The sequence below is a fragment of the Peromyscus californicus genome, unplaced genomic scaffold, assembly GCF_007827085.1.
Source record: "Peromyscus californicus insignis strain IS unplaced genomic scaffold, ASM782708v3 Scaffold_13__1_contigs__length_99412109, whole genome shotgun sequence".
Classification (NCBI taxonomy): domain Eukaryota; kingdom Metazoa; phylum Chordata; class Mammalia; order Rodentia; family Cricetidae; genus Peromyscus; species Peromyscus californicus.
This window is the reverse complement of record NW_026294424.1, coordinates 63,548,677-63,569,061: the sequence shown is the minus strand read 5'-3', so window position 1 is coordinate 63,569,061 and position 20,385 is coordinate 63,548,677. Positions and strand designations below refer to the sequence as shown.

At 37.7% G+C, this 20,385-nt stretch overlaps 1 protein-coding gene and 1 pseudogene across 2 annotated transcripts in view; one reads left to right on the top strand and one right to left on the bottom strand.

Annotated features, from left to right (window-relative positions):
• The window catches only part of Gnpda2 (glucosamine-6-phosphate deaminase 2), a 116,235-nt gene that overhangs the window by 35,945 nt on the left and 59,905 nt on the right, over positions 1 to 20,385 (top strand). Inside the window, exon 1 of one of the 2 annotated variants that reach the window (XM_052735075.1) lies at positions 17,252 to 17,273. The exons of the other annotated variant lie outside the window; for it this stretch is intronic. The gene's annotated coding sequence lies outside the window, so the exon portion shown is untranslated. Of the gene's footprint in view, positions 1 to 17,251; positions 17,274 to 20,385 lie in introns of those variants that run through there. 2 annotated transcript variants of the gene reach the window in all.
• Positions 1 to 20,385, bottom strand: part of LOC128108760 (ribosomal biogenesis protein LAS1L-like) — a 67,363-nt pseudogene that overhangs the window by 7,482 nt on the left and 39,496 nt on the right.

Genomic DNA, 20,385 nt, shown 5'->3' with positions numbered 1-20,385 from the left:
CACAAGATGTTTAGATACCAACAAAACTATCAAGGATACAGAAAGCTGCTTGACAAAGCAGATGAGATTTTTTTAACTGGGCTAAACATTCTGGAGATAGTTTGGAACACAGTAGTAGAACTGAATATATGCACAAATTAGAAGAGGAATTCTACTCCTCCATATGTATGGCAAAATGTACGTACATATGTATGGATATAAATACATATATGCATATTATTAATAAACACTCAAACTTGATGAAGTCCAAATATTTACAAGCACTTAAATACAAGGTAGTTTATGAAATGCTCCAACAAAAGAATTAGTGAAGATGAGTTCACTGTAATGAAATGATAAGTCTCCCTAACAACATTCAGCCAAAGAACCGAGATAAACTAAATTTTTTATTGAAATAATTCATTTCTACGAGTCAATTGCATTGGAGCATATTGAAATCTGTATTTCTATTTAAAACTTAAAAAGAAGAGTGAATGTATTATAAATTTCAGAAGTATATTCTCTTTGAGCAATGGGGTGCTACAGCAGTTTTAAATGATTGCTACTGGACACATGGGAGAGTTCTCCTGCTCTGCTGGTATAGTGCACTTGGATCTACAGAATGATTTCATGGTTGTCCATTTTCTACATCCTAATTCATCAAGTTGCAATTCATGCTTCATTCTCTCCTAAAGAGAATATATTGTAAATGTGAAAACACGGGGCTAGAAAGATGGCTCAGTGGTTAAGAATGGAAAGTGGTTAAGTGGAAAGATGGCTATGGGTACTGTTGTTGCAGAGGACCAAAGTTACTTCCTACCAGCCAAGCTGGGAAACACAAATATCTGCAATGCCAGTTCTAGGGGACCTGACAACCTCTTCTGAATTCTGTGGGCACCTGAGCTCACACATTAACATTCCCACACACAAACACAACCATAAAGACATAACTAAAAATAAAATATATCTTATGAAAAATGGAAAGATGAATTATTTTGCATTAACATGCACTGCTGCACATATTTAAACATTTTGTATTAATGTCACACTACAATGTATTTTCTCATCCCAAACTGTTGCAGGCCACACAACAAAAGAATTTTAGAATCTCATCCCTAGACTTACCTGACTTGCAAAATAGCTAATTAAAATAAAAGAAAATAGAATTTTATGGTAGAAGAAAGATATATTTGCCATGAATGATTGGAACTTCTTCTTTAATTACAAATTACTCATGGCTTCCAATAAAGTTGTTCTGCAGAAGGCAAGGCTATAATCACTCTCAGTACCATGTAGTGCTCCCATTGTGTTATAAGACAAGATGGTAATTAACATGGTCACAACTATAACTGCCAAGCACAAGAGCAATGCTGAGTATATTTTTGACCCAGCTGCTGGCAGCATGGGGCACAAGGATAGAAAATATTGCCAAGAAATCAATCTCTTCCATCAAAACTGAGCCAAGTCTGAGCAGTATTTTAGTGACTTTTATTAGAACAAAGGCAAGTGCCACTAATTGCTGCCCTGAAATTTAGTAGTTTTTACTCCATATTTCACCTGTGGTTTACATGTGGCCTTTCAAAATGGCTGCCAAGATGGCTATGTAAGTTGTCTCATGAAACAAGAAAGAGGTGAATGACATCTTGGAAATATTGAACTGTCAAAACAGTTTATTTTCAAGATCTCTTTTGCTTCAAAAAAAATTCTAGTTTTTAGAAATAAATAATAAAGGTTACTAGCACATGGTGGTGAATCATTGGTATTTCAAAATGAATAAGATGCAGCAATTCTACAGCAGAATTGCAAGACTAGCTAAGAAAGGAACAGGGTTGAGTTATCTACCCTAGTGGCTTTCTCTGGGATTTTTAGAGTCCCAAGCCATAATTTTAGTGTTTAGGGGTGGTACTGTATACATAAACAATTTGATTAAAATAAATTACTGGGTGTAGCTTCTGATATTACTAGGAGACTTGATATCACAACAAACTCCCTGATCCTCTGCTTTTTACAATCTTTCCACCCCCTCCCCTCTTCAACAATGTTCCCTAAGAATGCTTTGTAGATGTATCCATTGTGGCTAGCCTACACAACTCTGCATTCTGTTCATTGTGGTTTTCTGTAGTAGTCTCTGTATGTTGTAAAGAGAAGTTTCCTTGATGAGGGGTGAAAACTACATATCACGTGTTTATACACTGCTGTTATAGATTTTCTGATTTAATAAATTAGTGGTTTCAGATTCTCCTCCAATAACCATGACTTCACTAGAGTGGAGTAGTTAGGTAGGTTTCCAGTGTGAGGTATGGTTTCCCATCTCACCAACATAACTGCATGAACAAAGATGACAAAAATGGACATTTCAAAGTGACCAGGAAAAATCTCATGAGGTCTCCATCCTACACAAAGAACTATTGGCATCTAAGGAAAGCTGGGAGAAGAGAGGTGGTTTTCTCAGGAGAAGAGCATACCACCTAGGTGTCTAAAGTCAAAAAGTGGTACTTTATTATGGAAATGTTTTTTTCAACAAATTGATTCTTCAACATGTGAAGAACCTAGAAAGGTCAAAAGAGGAAATACAAATTCCATGACTCAGCCGTTGAAAATGATGTCATGAGGCACAATTTTTCTTTCTATTCTTTGGATTGAGGACTCTTACAATCCTCCCATAGAAAACATGTTACCTCTTTATTTAAAACAAGTAGATAACTTACAGCTCAAGCTTTGTGATAGGACTTAGTCAAACACTTTCTTGCAGATTCTGGAAATCACCAGGAAAGATGTTTCTACACCAGTAGACTCAACCTGCCCATGCGGGTTCACCTATTGTAACAGGATAGGCTCCTGTGTGGATTGTACTCCTACTGTCTCCAAAGTCTCTAGTGATGAGTTATATAGTTCAGACTGGTCTACCACATTGTATGAAAGTGAAGAGTTAGGACTGACCTTTAATTGTCTGGAATTGGTAGGGGCATGATAGAAATCACAGCAGCATTAAGAAGACAATGAGAGAATAACAGCTCTGAATCAGAAGTGGGTGGGTTCAAGAGCTGCAGCTTAGTTAATAAATCAAGCATGTAGTTTAAGCTTGTGCATTTGGGTATAATTGGTTTGGTATTCAGTCTTCATAGATTATATTAAAGATTATTCTTTTCCCATCACTCAAGTCCTATCACCAAGCTTGGGGTGTAAGTTGCCTACTGCCTTCCTGTCTTCTCCTAAAGCCATGATAAGACAAATGACTTGAAGGGGCAATGGGAATCCTCTGGCCACATGCACTCAAGTTTGATTCTCTAGGTTTCATGTGTTTTTTTTTTCTGATAGTGTGATTAGAATCTAATCAATTTTTCTCATGCTTTTTCATTTGCCTTTTATCTTCTAAAAACATTCATATGCCATTTGCAGACATAAACTTTATTTTCACTTTGAAAACAATTCATTCTGTCACATTCTTATTTTAATTTCATCATTATTGTTTGTATGTGCATAATACATGTGTGTATACATACACATGTGTGTGCCACAGCACATGTATGAAGACCAAAGTACAGCTCTGTGGAGTTGGTTTTCTCTTTCCACATGGATTCCAACTACCAAACTCCCTTCATTAGTCTTTCATGGCTTTTAACCACCAAGCCATCTTGGTTTTTTGTTTGATTGTTTTAATTTCTAGTAAGAAATAAAATGCACATTTCTACTTAAAAAAATAAAATAAAGTAAGTAGATAGGCATCAGCTTGTTTAAAAGTGCACAGTGCATCTTAGAGAATAATATCTCATTTCCCTGAAAAATTGGCAACTTAGCACATCAACTATATTTTCAATTAGCTGTTTCAATAATCTCCTAGTTGCAATGCAATTCCTAAGTGATGAGGTATGAGACATACCAGAGGGTCTTGTAGTAATGGTCCCCTTCTCCTACCTCCTATACTGCAGAGTAAATTACTTAATCTGATAAAATATTAGTTGCAATCTTATGTCAGTAAATGAAATATTCTCTAGGACTTTGGATTGTGTGCTGTTTAAAATTCTGTACATAAAAAGACAAATTAATAACCAGAACATGGGTTTGTATGAACAAAGTGCTAGATGTTGCAGGATGGAGACATCCATGAAGTCAACTTTCACTCAATGGCAGGCTGGTATTTTCTGTGAACAGTTTTTATTAGGGATTCAGAATGAGTCACTATTGCTAGCAAACTACTGTTGCTAGTAGACTTAAAATGGGCAGAGGCTGCAACAGCTACAGCACTCTTTTATCAGGGAAAAACCATGGCTTCCTCTTCCTACAACTGTTACTTCATTATTCATGAAAATATTTTCTCCCAGTATTTCAGTGTTTAAGAAGAAGCCTTGACTGGTAACACTTGGCTAGGCCATTTCTGTATACTTGATTGTTTGGTGTCCCTTCATCTGCAGATATTCACTGATGCAGCACACAGTCCTCACTATTCATTCCCTCCTGCACCTCCACCTACGCTTTTATCTCAGACCTTGTTCCAAATAATCCTGCAGTTAAGTAATAGTATGGCTGCTGTCCTAAAATCAATCTGACACCTGTGTGAACCAATTCCTTCTTTCTTCTTCTAGGGATACACCAGTAAAATAAGCTAAATAGGGAGGTACTTGTGCATTTTCTAGTGATTACCATAGGAACTGTGACTACCCATTACAGCAAACTTCATTTTTCCTCCAAACATGCTTGTGCTCAACTTTGGATTCAATGCTTTTGTTTCATAATGAACTATTCTTGGAATTCCATTATTTATGATTTAATAGGATTTATAAGGCTTAAATCATGATATTTAGTTTCTTTAGACTATGGAATCCTTGGTTAAAAATGTAGGCTTCTTGTTAGATTACTACCCTTGGCCTCCTATCTAACCATTCTTATTTTTGTCCTTATCTAACGATTCTTATTTAGTCCTTTAGTTGCATACTTCTTCAGTATTGTCAGATATCCATATTTTTACTTTTAAGATTCCATGTTCAAATAACAATCCTAGTTTATAGATAAACCCCCTTGATCTTCCATTCCATTGTCTACAACAATGAGATTCCTCAACTTCTAGTAGTGAAGCACAGTCATCAACCCTGCACATGTTGAGAGTTCTATTATTACCGTCAGCAGAAGAAGCACAGTTATACAACCAAACATGTTGGGAGATATTGATACTTTACATCACTGAACTTTCTTATGGACTACAACATCTGAGGAATTTGGAGGCTATACATAATACAACCATGCCAGTATGGCCACTTTCCTGAGCATTTTTCTGTATCTTCCCTCAAAGTCAGGCATCTAAGATCTGACATTCCAACTTGACTGAGCAGAATGTTTTATTAACTTTCCTGCACTTGCCAGAGCAATCTTAGTAGTAGTTTCCACGATGCTTGGGACCTTCCACAGTTAAATTCTATATCTTGAGAGCAAAGTCCCAATCAATACATGCTTCTTTATCCAATGTTTTGAAAGAATACCATGATCACTCACATTGACAACCCAGTTCTCCATCTCTGTCTGCCAGGCTCTGCTCCCTGTGTTTTGTGATTAATTTAGTGTATACTTATTTTATTCCCTTAGCACACATATTCTAAGCATATGCTAGTGGATGTTACTTTGTAAAAGCCTGAAAGGAATTACCAGAAGGATGCTTAGTATAGACTTTGGGGGTGGGTAATATGGATTGTTCTGTACTTAATCTTTCAAAACAATCCAATCAAATTCCTAATAGAAATACATCTACACTCTTACTATATTCAGAGGAAAATACTTAGAAAAATTCACATAGATATTTTCTATTCTCTATGTCAGGGTCTCAGTTTTCTTGATTAATATCCTAATCTGGATGTAATAGAGTTGCTTTCAAGAGGATTTTTAGTCATCTTTGAAAGGCAGCCCTTGCTCCTACAGTCTTTCCTCTCTTCCCAGAAGGGATAAGAGCCTCTGTGTATAACCAAAAGTCATTTGAGCTGAGTATCTTTTGCCTAATATTTTTCCTCTTAACTTTAGTGTACGTCAATAAAATTTAGATTTAGTCATAGAAACTTGTTACCTCTACAGCTGTTATTCATGCTTTTCAAACTTCTGAAAAACCTTTTGGAAAACCTTCTCAATGCATCACTGGGTAATTTTAAGTTTGACCTCATTTTAGCTGTTATATTCTCAGAATACCACTAATCCCAGTGGTGAAAGGTTAAGTTTCGTGGAAACTGACTCTCTTTCTGAGATATAACTATAATGCAGAAACTTAAAATGTTTATTAGGGACCAACTATTGTGAAGGGAATGAATAGAAAAACAATAACTCAAAAGAAAATAAAGTACAACTGATCATGCAAGTCCACAAAGCCTTAACCAATACAACAAAGAGCTATGGGGAAAATTGCCTGTCATACTTTCTTACACTCACCTTGTACATCTGCTTACTCCACAGCTAGATCAGGACTACCAAAATAACATACCATCTCAGCAGCATTTATTCCCTGTGGCCAAGTCTGACCATAAAGGAGCTGAACACTGAAATTTTTGATTATTGAATTCTTCACATCTGGGCAACAGTTTCTTCCTTGAAAGGATTTAGGATACCAAGCCCCTTGACTATAACAATAGATTAAATTTCAGATGTGACTGAAAATGGGTTCTGTCGCTCTGGGGACTCAAAAACAGAAGGTTTTAGCTTCCAAAAGGAAAGCAGCATATAAAAGGCCAGAGAAGGACTAAAACAATAGAAAAGTCAGAAGACCTGTCACTAAAACTGTCACAATTAAATCAAACAACATTAAACCTTCCCCAATAAAAGCAATATGTTTGATATAGGTACCAATTTCACAGTGATGCTTCATACCTAATTGTTGCTTGTGCCTCCCACTTATGTAAATACTCTTGAACCAAACTGTTTTGCCAGCTATACTCATGAGCATTTATTCTAAATATTATGATACACAATTAAAATTCTAATCAGTGAGGTAGTATAATTTGATTTACACTTTTAGAATCTACCTTTTTTGTATAGAGTACACTGAGACAAAAAGAAGAAGACAAGAATTCTATCTAAGATACTATCACATGATTTCTGTGTAACAGCAAAGGAACTCTACTGCAAATCAAAATGAACACGTGCAAAAAAAATATCAAGAGTGGTGCCATGAGAAGTCTAGAAATAATTAGTCCAAGGCTTGCAATATTCTAAGTAGCAATTCTTGAAGAAAAAGAGCTGAATCTTTACAAAGATATCTAATTGTGAAATTAAAGTTTTCCCAATTTTCCCCTCTATCATAGTTTTATACTGTCTTTTAAAACTGAATTTTAACAATTACATTAAATTTAAGAAATCCATACAACAGCTATAAGAAAAAGAACTAGAGCTTCCAAAATGCATAATTTAAAAAAAAAACTTTTTGAGCCTCTTAGCATCTCCATAAAAAGGCTCCATCTAAGAATTTATCTATTCGTTTTTTTTTTCTTTTTTGAGGGGTAAGAGGTATTTGGAATAATGTTTATTTATTCTTTGGTAATTTCATACATGTAAATAATATATGTTAATATCTGCCCTCACTTCCTCTCTCCCACTTTCCCTGGATTCTTCCCATCATGTCCCTCTGCACCATATTCATGCCCTCTCTTTTTATTGATTACCCACTAAGTTCTGGAATGTTAACTGCTCAAGTTGTCTCTGTTTTATATGAACCAGCATCACTCCACGGTGTAAGCACTATCTCCAGGGCATTTTCAAAAACAAACAGTGGTGACTGTATCACAGCTGTTAGGCAACAGTATCTGTGGGAATAAATAAACAACAGGCTAATAAAATGCAATTTTTGTGTTTCAAAAATGCAAGGAAAATGAGAATAAAGGATTCTTGGCAAACCATATACCTAGGTGTCTAGAAGACTGTGATCTGTGCATATGCCTAGGGAAAAAAAACCTAAAAGACCATATTTTATCATCTCTGGCTGATCACAATTTACAAAGTAGCAAGTGAAGATTAAGGTAGAGTTATTAAGGACCAAGACATTGAATAAGTATGGGAGCATACACGTGGTACTTTTGCAAAATCTGGAGAATGCATTATCACATATAATGTTGGGTTATGCAAATACATATAAGGAAATCTTTGTATAATCTTTCACTGATCACTGTACTAACCACATCTAAGTAGATTTAAGCCTCTTTCCACAAGAAAGAAACTACACTTGCTTCTGTACCTGATTAGAAAGCCCATGCATGGGGGAGGGCTGTCATAGCCCCAAGAATGGAATTTAATTCTGTTGTTCATCTAAATTGACATAGTGTTGAACCACCTTTACATATATGTGTTTATATCTACATACAACTAATACATGAAGGCAGAGACTTACATTACAGTTTCATAAGATACTGAGTATAAGTGAGAGTTGAGAGGTCAACCCTAAACAAGATATTTATACCATCCTTCCACTTCTCAGAAAAAAAGAATAGAAAGATTGTAAGAGCAGAAAGTCTATGAAATGTCATCATTTGAGTGACACAGTCATCGCAATCATAAACTCAATAACTATGGGTGACTGCACTGGGTCCATAGAAGACAGGCCCATCAACAGGATGGAGGAAGGGCTTAGGAGACCTTACTCCTCACTGCTGACCTACTTCTTAGTGATAGATTCAGAGAAAGAGGGGACAGTGATTTCAGTCGTGTGTACACTGTGACTCCACCAGGCTCTAATGACTAGTCTAACAGTTACACAGATGACCCTGGTTAAAATAAATGGGTCACACAACATAACCAAAAGTCATAACTCTAGGAAAGCGACAAGTAGGGAGTATTTGGAGATGACAGAATGAGATTAAACAGAATAATATATATATATATATATATATAGTATATACATATAAAATTTATCAAAAATTAAAAATAAATTTTTAAATATAATTTTTAAAATTTATCCAGAGAGCAAGATAATTTCATGCAATTAGTTATAATACTCAAGGCAATGAATAAAACATAAAATACAAAAAGAAAACATAACTAATGCATTGAAAATTAAGTGATGGTTTAGAACAGAAATGCCTATCATAGGAGACTTTTTTAAGCATCCATATTTGGCTTGGGTGCTATTTTGAAAGCTGTGGAGCCAATAGAAGAGAGACTTGCCTGGCAGAAGCAATTCATAGCAGTGATCTTTGAAGGTGATACCCACTCTTTGGTTCCAGGCTGCCCTTGTTTCCTGTCTGATATGATGGAATATTCTCTCTTCTCTTACATACTTCCATGATGTTCTGTCTAGAAAATTATGGACTGGAATTTCCCTGTAATCTTGAACTCAAATTACCCTCTCTTCTTTTAAATCATTCTCTGGGTTATTCTGCCAGAATAACCAGAAAAGTAACCAGTACAGAAAATTTGCACTGGAAAGATAGGATGATTTTTGTGATTAAACCTAAATATGTGGTTCTTAGGCCTGTAGAACTTATTTGTTAAGAGAAGGTGGGAAAGTATGGAAATGTATGGTAAGGGAAACCTAGAATATGGTCAGGCTTGCTTATGAGGACTCTGCTGGGACTTTGGGAGACAAGGAGACAATAGAGAAGTATATATTAACGACCATGCCATAAGTTTTCACATAGGAATAAGAAGTCTATAAAGAATCAGACTGAAGGGGACAGGAAGCACTGATAAAGGTACTTTTCTATTCTATCATAAAGATGTGTTTATGTTGTAGAATGGAATCCACATGTATATGTTGTAAATAGATTAATTAGCACATACAGAGTTAATCAGTAATTGTTCTGAGTTAACTTCCACAAGAGGAGTAAAAGTTTGATATTGTTAGGTACTTGCTACAGTCAAAATTTTAGAAACTACCTGAGTCCAGACATCCCAGAATAGGAAAATAGTGCGAGAGGTGATAGCAAAAAATGCCTGGTCATCTCAGGTCTCTGAAGTATCGCTTTCCACCTGTCCTGGTTCCTTGGCCTTTGTGCTTCCAAGCATCCCAAGCTCCAACATTTCGGCTATTTCTTTTGTCAACTCTAGAGGGATGTCTTCAGGACTCCATGATCAGTCAGATGTTTAACAGGAGTTACAGTTGCTCCCTGGACTTGGAGCTACAGGGCTGTGAGCTGGGAAAACTTCCAAGTAAAACCAAGTCATTTCAGGTGAGGGTTTTCCCTTTTCTGAAACCTCTGAGTCTTCCATCTTTTCCACGAAACAAATTGAATCATTGCACCATGGGGCTGGGTTCCTAGGTTATGGCTGTTTCTTGGCATTGTGCTTGGCAACTGTCTAGGGCTGAGGAGATGGCAGTGTGGTCAAAGTACTTGCTGCTCAAGGTAAAAACCAGAACTCTGATGCTCAGAAATCCACAGAGGATGCAGCATGAGCAAGACAGCTCATCAGTCATTATAGCCCTGCAAGAAAGAACAGATCATTCTGAGTAATTCAGAAAAGCAGGTAGACATAAGAAGCCAACCGTGGCTCTGAAACCTACAGGCCTAGGGCATAGGAATTCTGGGAAGGAAAAGTGCATATTCTCTTTAAACAGGCAATTAGGCACACTACCTCTTTAGAATAACTTAAAATAAGTTCTCCTTTCTAGCAGTGGTCCTGCCTTCCTGAATGGTGGTTCCTTCGCTAAGGGATTTACCTGCTGAACTGGAACATGAGGTCTCCACATAGGCCAGCAGAAGACAGGTTTACCTTTAATTTTATTCGATACAAAAAATGTCTTCCTTCAGAACAAAGATTAGGCAGACTTTCTCGCAGCCATCTTTTAAGATAGCTGGGCTTCCTGAGGGTCATATTTGTCATCACCAATATAAAAACCTTTTGTGCACAGCATTCACTTTGGTTCATATCCACAGTGCTCCTATGGAGCTCAGTGGGTGGTAAGTCAAGGAGATCACACAGAATATGAAACCAGTATTCCTGTTGAGCTCAGGGTAATAAAATCCCCTGTCTCAGAGTTAGGAGTCCACATCTTCTGCCAGTATCTCAGATCCTATAGAAAGCTAACTTGTTAGTCCCAAAAAAGAACATATTCTCAGGCCCCTCCTAATTCTAGACATTATTTAACTTGTAGATTTGAAATTAGTGTTTTGGCACATATGAATATATAAGTATTTAGAATTCTTTGAAAACCAGGAATAGTGGCTCATGCCTTTAATCTTAGTACCCAGGAAGCATAGACAGGTAGATCTTTGTGAGTTTGAGTCTACCCTGGCCTACATAGAGAGGTACAGGTCAGCCAGGGATACAGTGAGATCCTATCTCAAAAATCAATACAAAATGCTTTACATTGCCAATCACTTTTAACAGTGTAAGATGGGCAAGACAATTTGTAGATGTGGGAAATTCCTAAATTTAGGATGTCAAATTCTCTGGAACGTGTCGTTCATGGGCTGGGTTCTTTTTCTTCTGATATTTTCCAGAAACAGTCTTGGACTTCAAAGGGCCAACTAACTATTCACTTTCATAGTTTTATAGAAATTTATACTTTCAGATTCAATGAAAGAGTAGCAAAAAAAAGATGAAAGAAAAAAGCTGAGTAATTTGGTCATCCTTGTGGACATCCACTGCAGAAAGTAATAGTATCATCTGAGATTGTGCCAGAGCACCTGAAACCAAGCCACATGGACATCCATGGATATTTCACCTCAAACAGAGCAAATTTATCCTTCCAATATTTCTTCTATATGGCTGTCAGTGGATTAGATGACACTCTCCCACATTTGTGAAGTAATTTCATTACCCAATCTGTAGTTTCAAATGTTAATGATTGATAACTTTACTACTCACATTTTCTGTCCTCACAGACGTGTGAGGTAGTGTGGGAGTCTTTCAGAGTCCAACTCCAATCTTTCAAAGGGTTCTTGTGGAAAGAAGAATGAAGATAGATAGAAAGAGATGATAAGAAAGACAGACACACAGGATAGCTTTGGGAGGGCCCTGGGTCGATACCCAGTCGCCCTGAGGTTTATTGAAAAGGGTTTTTTATAATATGCCAGGGGAGAGGCAAACGACCTCCCCCTTGCAAAATCAAAGCACAAAGTACTGACAAGTGTAGACCATTCCAAACACCTGGTAACCGTGCCCCTGGCCAGATCATCCCATTATGCAGCCCTCCTGGGTAACACAAGCTCAGATTCTCTGACCATGAGTAATTTGGGCAGCCACAAAGTATACACCATTTGTTTATTTATCATAATAGTGAGGAACAACCAATAAAGAAATTATGATTTCTTCAAAATTGCTATATATGAAGACATGAATACATGAACTCAACATGGAATTTTAATTCCTTAATCATTTCAGAAGTCACTTCTACAGTTGTATTCAGAATGAACCCAGGCAAAGTTAGTGTTGACTATATGCAGTGCCCTCTCTAGGAGGCTTAATGAAAGGGAATAAATCCCTCATTTCACTGAAAATGAACATGGATGTCCCTTGAAGCCATGGATTCTTCTTAATTTTCTAGGTATTGTAAATTACATAAATGAGAATCTTAGCATTTGTGCATTCCTAATCAAATCTTCTAACCAAAACTGATCAATTTTATAAATATATGATTTCATATATGAGGCTGATGAAATTTTCCTTTTGTCCACATTAAATATTAATATATCATATATAAATATAAATCAGACACTGTATTAGTTATTTTCTATGGCTATGATTAAACACTGACCAAAACCAACTTGGAAAGAAAAAGGATCTATTTCAGTTACACTTACATTTCACAGCAAATTACTGAAGGAAGTCAGAGCAGGAACTCAAGCAGGAACCTGGAGACAGGAATGCCGTAGTGACCTTGTGGGAGTGCTGCTTACTGGCTTATTTTCATGGCTTGCTCAGCCTGGTTCTTATACAAGCTTCCCCACAGGTGGCATTTTCCCACATCAGTCAGTAATCAAGAAAATACCTTAACAGACTTGGGCATAGCCAAGCTGATGGAGGATTCTAGTTCACGTGAAGTTGACAAAAGCCAACCTCTCTGTCCATCAGCAAATTGGGGAGAGGCTAATGAGAGTAAGTTGGTTAGCAATGGAGTTAACATTGAGGTCAGATCCTGTGGTCATATCAAGACATAGCAACCTACAAACAGCTAAAGAGTAGGGGATGCCGCTCAGTCAGTCCAAAGTCTTTATTCCTAATATAAGCATAATATTTTCTATTTCACAGACGGTGCACGTTAAGCACATAATCCGGTTTTCATCACTTAGGAAGCATTAAAAAGACAGTCGCTGCAATAAGTTTGTTTTATCTGTCCATAGTGCTGTTATATATTGAGCAATTAAAAGAGAACACAGTGTTTCATTCTTGTGGCCTCCAGAAAAAAAATTAATATTTGGTAATATACTCAAATGTTTCTTGCATTTGTACCGTCTAATAATATGCAAGGGCTCATAAAAATTTAATACCAATATATGTAAATAATTGAGACTGATAGACTATATATAAAGTAAATGAACTTGAGGTCAGCCTTGTGGGTTCAGGCCAGCCAGGAAACACAGAGACCATACCAAAAAAAAGAAGGAAAGAAAGCCTGACATCTTATTTGTCCTTTATTCTTGCTGACATCTTGTCAATAACAAATGTTTAGTAAATGGTTATCACATATATGTATGTGCCTGCAAGCAAACACAGACTATTAAAAATCAAATATCTATATGAAGTTAGCATACTTGTGCATGATTGATAAGAGATGAGAATTATCTCTCATCTAGCAATTTCACTTCTAGAAATAAACTCCCAAATTGAAAAGCAAAAACACTAATATACATATAAGCATTATTCAAAGTAAGCAGAATGTAGGAAAAACCCAAATGCTCTTCAGCTAATTGAGTGATATATATATATTTGATGTATTTGTGTATTTATGTGTGGATATATATGTGTGTGTATGTGTTTATAAACACATCAATAAAAAAGTATGCTTTGATTTTTAAAAGGTATCTCTAAAAGTAATTACATTAGCTATTTCCCAAATAAGCACACTTATTTATTTAGCAGTACATTAGATTGCGACTTGGAAATGTCTTGTATATTATGGTTGTTTTCCCAAGGATTGTATGCCAGTCATATGGTTTGGAGAGAGGGAGAAGATGTTTATATTTTCATAGTTTCTGGTGTATTTTTAGCTGTAGAAAAGCTATGCCTTAAGCAAATTCCCAGGCATATCATAAAAGATTAAAGGTTCACCTATCCTCCAAAAACATCTCAGTGCTGTGATAGTTTGTATTTGAAAATAGTCTGGGAGCTGTAGGGGAAGACATTGGCAAAGAGGAGAGGCATGTGAAACTGTAAGGACCACCCATGCTTGCTTTCTCTTTCGTTAATATACAGAATACAGAATGGTCCTGTATGTATTCCTAGGATTGCTACACTTTGTAACTCTGCCCAATAGCATTTTCAATAGATATTGTCACTCCTCATTCTTCTTTAGTGACAAAAAAAGGAGTTGCCAAAAGTCAAAGGGACAAATTGTTCCCAGTCTGAGACCAGGCCACCTTTGGTCGGAGGGGGAAAGGACAGAGTAGTTGAGATTATGTTTGTCCTACCTCTCTGAACACTAAGTACAGGATTTTATCCTTCCTCCTCCATCCTTCCCTTCTTCATTATCTGTTTGTTAAAAGTAAAACAGTAAATTAAACTATGACAGGTTGTGATCAGATAGCTGTGTTGGGTATAGTCACCTTAAGGAACTTGTTTAACTGCTGGTTTGTGTGATTCTCATAAAGCAGACTACACAAAGGTCACTTTAGGTTAGCTTTGGTGAAGGGGATGCTTTCAAGGCCAAAGGATTGGAGTTTAGGAGGTAAAGTTGTTTCCTTTAAATAAATGGCAGTGAGATTACACAGGAAAAGCTACAAAACAGAAGTGTTAATGTTTTAGATCTTAAGATTTCAAAGCATCTGACCACTCATCAGCAGGAGGGCACTAATTATAAAGAAGCACTTGACAAGAAGCACCATGTCATGTTATAACTACTGCTTTGGTGAGCCAGATAAAATGAATTCAAGGGGAGATAAACAGTAGGAGATTTATCAACACAAACAAACAGGAGGAATGACTCCAAAGCAAGCCAGAAAAGCTTTGGGAAGATGTGGAACCCAGCACTTGGTAGGAATGTTGGAAAAGTATCTTCTCACAGTTGTTCACAGAACATTTGAGCAATAGCTGTGTGTAACTGGTATGATGCTTTCTGTCTGTAGCATAGGTCAGGGCTGTGTACAGAGGCATAACCAACACATCATTCCTTTAGGGGTTAGAATCAGAAGGAGGAATGCACAGGCAGTAGACAGGAAATCATCTTTTTCAAAAAAATGTTTTCAAGCAAACTCAAGAGCACTCAGCAGGTGGGGATTAGGCAAAAAGCATGTAATTCTACTGAGACTCTCCCAATCCAAACCACCTGTGGTGGCTCAAGGATCTGAGTGATTATGTCTTCCCTGTATCTCCTCTTCTGCAACACTTTCGAAACTAATTGCAGTAGTAACAATTATTCAGGAAGGAGCATTCTTATTCAAGCTGCATTTAAGTCATCTTAAGATAGACACCTGTGCACAGTTAAGTAGTCACAGTCACATTACAGATGCAGAATTGACTTCAGTCATCTGCAGTATTAGCTTATGAGAATTATGCCATGTTCTTGGTGCTTTTTGTAATACTGGACAGCTTCATTTACTATTTTTCCAGTTATAAATAACACTGATAACCTAGAGTCCTAGAGTCCTTTGTAGAGAAGAGCTGTTGTCTTTATAAAGAATACAATTCAAAAACCCAAGATATAGGTGAGACATGAAGGCTTTGTCTGAGAATAAGACATTTGGGAAAAAAATGGGAATTTCCCTGGGCTTAACATTTTCCTTAGAGTAAAATCTCAAATTCATTACCTAAAATCCATGGCATCTCTCAGATGTTAGGCAACCACTCTGACCTCAGTCATTTCCTGGGACTCACAGGCTCCACTGAAGTGGCTCTGACACAGCAAGGTAACCGCTCCATAAAGAACACTTACCCTTTCTACCTTCTTCTTGACTTCCTGGCTGTCCTAAGGTTTTTATTGCTTTGATGAATACCATGATCAAAAGAAACTTGGGAAGAAGGAAAGATTTATTTTCATCTTACACTTGTCAGGGTACACATCATCAGCAAGAAAAATTAGGACAGGAACTCAAGGCAGGAACCTGGAAGCAGGAACTGAAACAGAGGCTATAGAAGAACACTGTTTATAGGCTCACTGCTCATAGCTTGCTCAACCTTTCTTATAAGCATCCAGAACCACCTTCCCAGGGGTGTCACTGCCTTCAGTAAGCTAGACCATCCCACAGAAATCATCCATCAAGAAAATTCCCCACAGGTTTGCCCCCTGGCCAATCTGGTAGGGGTATTTTCTCAATTGAGGTATCCTCTTCCCAAGTGGCTCCAGCTTTTTGGTATATTTTTGTGACTTATTCTTTGGTTTACCCCAAGTTTTTTACATACCCAAGAATGCTTTTCATAAGAGCATCACCTACCCACACACCTACAGTAGAGGTTTTATTTCACAAGTCCTGCCATTTAAATGAAAAATTAAAATGTTAACTTCTGTACACTTTTTACTTAGAAATATACCGTCAATAAAGATTTCTTGATTGAAAGAGGAGAGAGAAAAGAAAGGAGGGAGAGAAGGAGATGCAAAGTATTGCACTGACATGCAGACTAAGACAAAAAATATATCACACACACACACACACACACACACACACACACACACACACACACACACACACACAGAGATAGAGTTTCTCTGTATAGCTTTGCGCCTTTCCCGGATCTCGCTCTGTAGACCAGACTGGACTCAAACTCACAGAGATTCACCTGACTCTGCCTCCCGAGTGCTGGGATTAAAGGCGTGCACCACCACTGCCGGGAGAATATATCCTTAAGTTTAACAAATTACTAATGGTAACAAATTTGGGTATGTCTTAGATAGTTGGGTCCACTTGCTTCTAGGTTTCCAACCTATAATTTAATATTTTTCAGCAAAAGAGGAGAGTTGGGTTTTTTTTTGTTCTTTTGTTTGTTTCTTGGTTTTGTTTATAAGATCAGTTGGAGCAGGAGGAGGAGAAGAAGAAGAAGAAGAAGAAGAAGAAGAAGAAGAAGAAGAAGAAGAAGAAGAAGAAGAAGAAGAAGAAGCTGCTAGCATGCAATGAAAGAAACCCTGAGGCAGCAGGAGAGAAGAAAACAATGGAAAGAACATCATGGGAGAATTATGTCAGACTGCCAGCCAGCCTCTGGTGAGACTGCTAGGTCCACTCAACATCAGATGTTATTGCACGGTAGGTGATGCACTTATGAAAAGCATTCTTGGGTATGTCAAAAACCTTGGGTATGAGGTAAATCAGGGAATGAGTTACAAAAATACACCAAAAAGCTGGAGTCACTTGGGAAGAGGATATCTCAATTGAGAAAATTCCCCTACCAGACTGGCCAGGGTGCAAGCCTATGGGGAATTTTCTCGATTGATGATTTTTGTGGGATGATGTAGCTCACTGTAGGCAGTGACACCCCTGGGAAAGTGGTCCTGAATGCTTTAAGAAAGGTTGAGCAAGCTATGAGCAATGAGTCTATAAACAGTGTTCTTCCACAGCCTCTGATTCATTTCCTGTGACCAGGTTCCTGCCTTGAGTTCCTGGCAGGCAGTATTGCAGACTCTCTCAACACTTCTTTTAGACTGTTTTCCCTGGAGATCCTTCCTAGGAGAAAAAGAGAGCTATCCAATCCTACTCAAGGACTCATAGTAGATTTAGTTAGGCAGGCACAAGTTAGAAAATAAAGACAGCTCCTAGATATGTAACATCACCCTCCTGCCCCAATGCTAAGTGCCACATTTGGCTAGGGGAATATCATAAATCTTAATAGTAGAAGTTCACAAATCACACACTAAAGACTGAATTGTAAGTCACTGTGTTGGCAATGATATAAAAATGTCCATTTTCTCTTTAAAATGCAAATGTTCTGGAAGAAAACATTATTTTTTATTGAAAATAGATTTTTATACACTATGTTCTCATTATAATTTCAATTCACCTGACTCCTCTAGATCTTCCCCACATCCCTACCCTCCCAAATCCATATCTTCTTTTTCTCTCTCATTAGAATACAGTCATCTTAAAAATAATAATAATAATAATAATAAATAAAATAGAATTAGATAAAATAAAAACAAGCAAACCAGAATAGGACAACTCAAGCAAACAGAAAAAGAGCCAAAGAAAAAGCACAAAAAACACATACAGACTTTGAGACACACACACATTCACACACACAGAAATCCCTATAAAACCAGGAACCATAATATATGAGCAAAAGATCTGTAGGGGAAAAAAAGTCCAGACAAAGCATTGTGAGACCAAAAACAACAACAAAACCCCCACAAAATATCATTGAGTTCATTTTTGTGTTGGTAGCTACATGAAAATTTACCTCCTTGCTTAGATTTTTTTTTTTTTTTTTGGTTTTTCGAGACAGGGTTTCTCTGTGTAGCTTTGTGCCTTTCCTGGAACTTGCTTTGGAGACCAGGCTGGCCTCGAACTCACAGAGATCCGACTGGCTCTGCCTCCCGAGTGCTGGGATTAAAGGCGTGCGCCACCACCGCCCGGCTTAGATTTTTTTAAATAATGTATCTTATTATTTTATCAACTTAAAAGATTTGTGCATAATAACAAGGCATGAGTAGTGTTTGTGTGTGCATGTTCATATGTGAGAGAGTGCATGTTTGGGTGTGGCTTAAACATGCACTTGTACACATAGTCATGTGGAGGCCAGAGGTGAACCTCAGAAGTTGTTCTTCAAAAGATCACCACCTGGTTTTTGGTTTGTTTGTTTGTTTGCTTTTTAAGACAAGGTTTGATTACTCTTCTGCTTTCTCCTTTGAAAAACCACTTATTTGTGTAAAAGTATTATTTAATTTCTAAATACATGATATTTTCATAGATAATCATTGATCTTTATGTATTTTACAATATAGTGCATACTCTGCCAGACACAGTCTTTTGAAAAATGGTGAGAGATATTTACTGACCCCTGGATGCTTTATCTTTGAAATGTTGATCACTTGAAAACAATACATTTCACAACTATAGAACAATCTGCTTTGACTAGCAATCTGGTCAAGAATAAAACCCTCTGCATATGGGAGACAGTTCTATAGCTAGGTCTGCTTGAGGGGCCTCTGGCAGTGTGATCAGGATCTATCCCTGGTGCCTGAGCTGTCTTTCTGGATCCCATTACCTATGGTCGGTTACCTTGCTCACCCCTGATAAAGCAGGGAGGGGCTTGGTCCTGCCTCAACCGAATGTACCAGGCTTAGCTGTCCCCTCCATGGGAGAACTTACCTGGTTGGAGGAGGGGATGAGGTATGGGCTGGGGAGAGGGTAATGCTGTGGATATGTTCTGTATCCTGTGAATGTGTTGCTCTGATTGGTTGATAAATAAAATGCTGATTGGCCAATAGCCAGGCAGGAAGTATAGGCGGGACAAACAGAGAAGAGAATCCTGCGAACAGGAATGCTGAGTCAGGAGTTACCAGCCAGACACAGAGGAAGCGAGATGTAAAAGTACCAGTAAGCCACAAGCCACATGGCAACTTATAGATTAATAGCAATGGGTTAATTTAAGATATAAGAACAGATACCAAGAAGCCTGCCATGGCCATACAGTTTATAAGTAATATAAGTCTCTGTATGATTACTTGAGTCCAAGTGGCTGGCTGCAGGGCCGCAGAAGCTGAACAGAACCAGGAAAACCTTAGCTACAGGGTAAGGTGGAGGTGAGAGGAGAGGGATGAGAGGGAGATCTGTGGTTGGTATGTAAAATGAATAAAAAAAAATTTAAAAAATAAAAATGTATTTATTTTTCAATGATGTAACTAATTGCCTTATCAAGTACTTATAGAAAAGGCCAAATTCTGGGGGTTCCTTTATCATGATGTTGACACCCCCCCCCAGCTTGCACAATCCCTCCTCCCCTTCTTCAGTAGGACTCCAAGAGCTCAGTCCAGTGCTTGGCTATAGATGTCTGCAACTGCTTCTATCAGTTACTGGGTAAAAGGCTCTCTGATGACGGTTATGGTAGTCTCCAGTCTGATTACTGTAGATGGCCAGTTCAGGCACACTCTCCATTATTTTTAGGAGTCTTATCTGGGGTCATCCTTGTGGATTTCTGGGAGTTTCCCTGACACCGGGTTTCTCCCTAACCCCAAAATATCCCCCACCACCATCAAGACATCTCTTTCCTTACTCTCCCCCTCCATCCCACCCCAAATCAGCCTCCTCTGCCCAGCCCACTCAATCCACTCCCTCAAGTTCCCATCCCACACCTTCCCCCATCCCTGCCCCAGTTTACCCAGGAGATCTTTTCTATTTTTCCTTCCCAGGGAAATCCATGCAT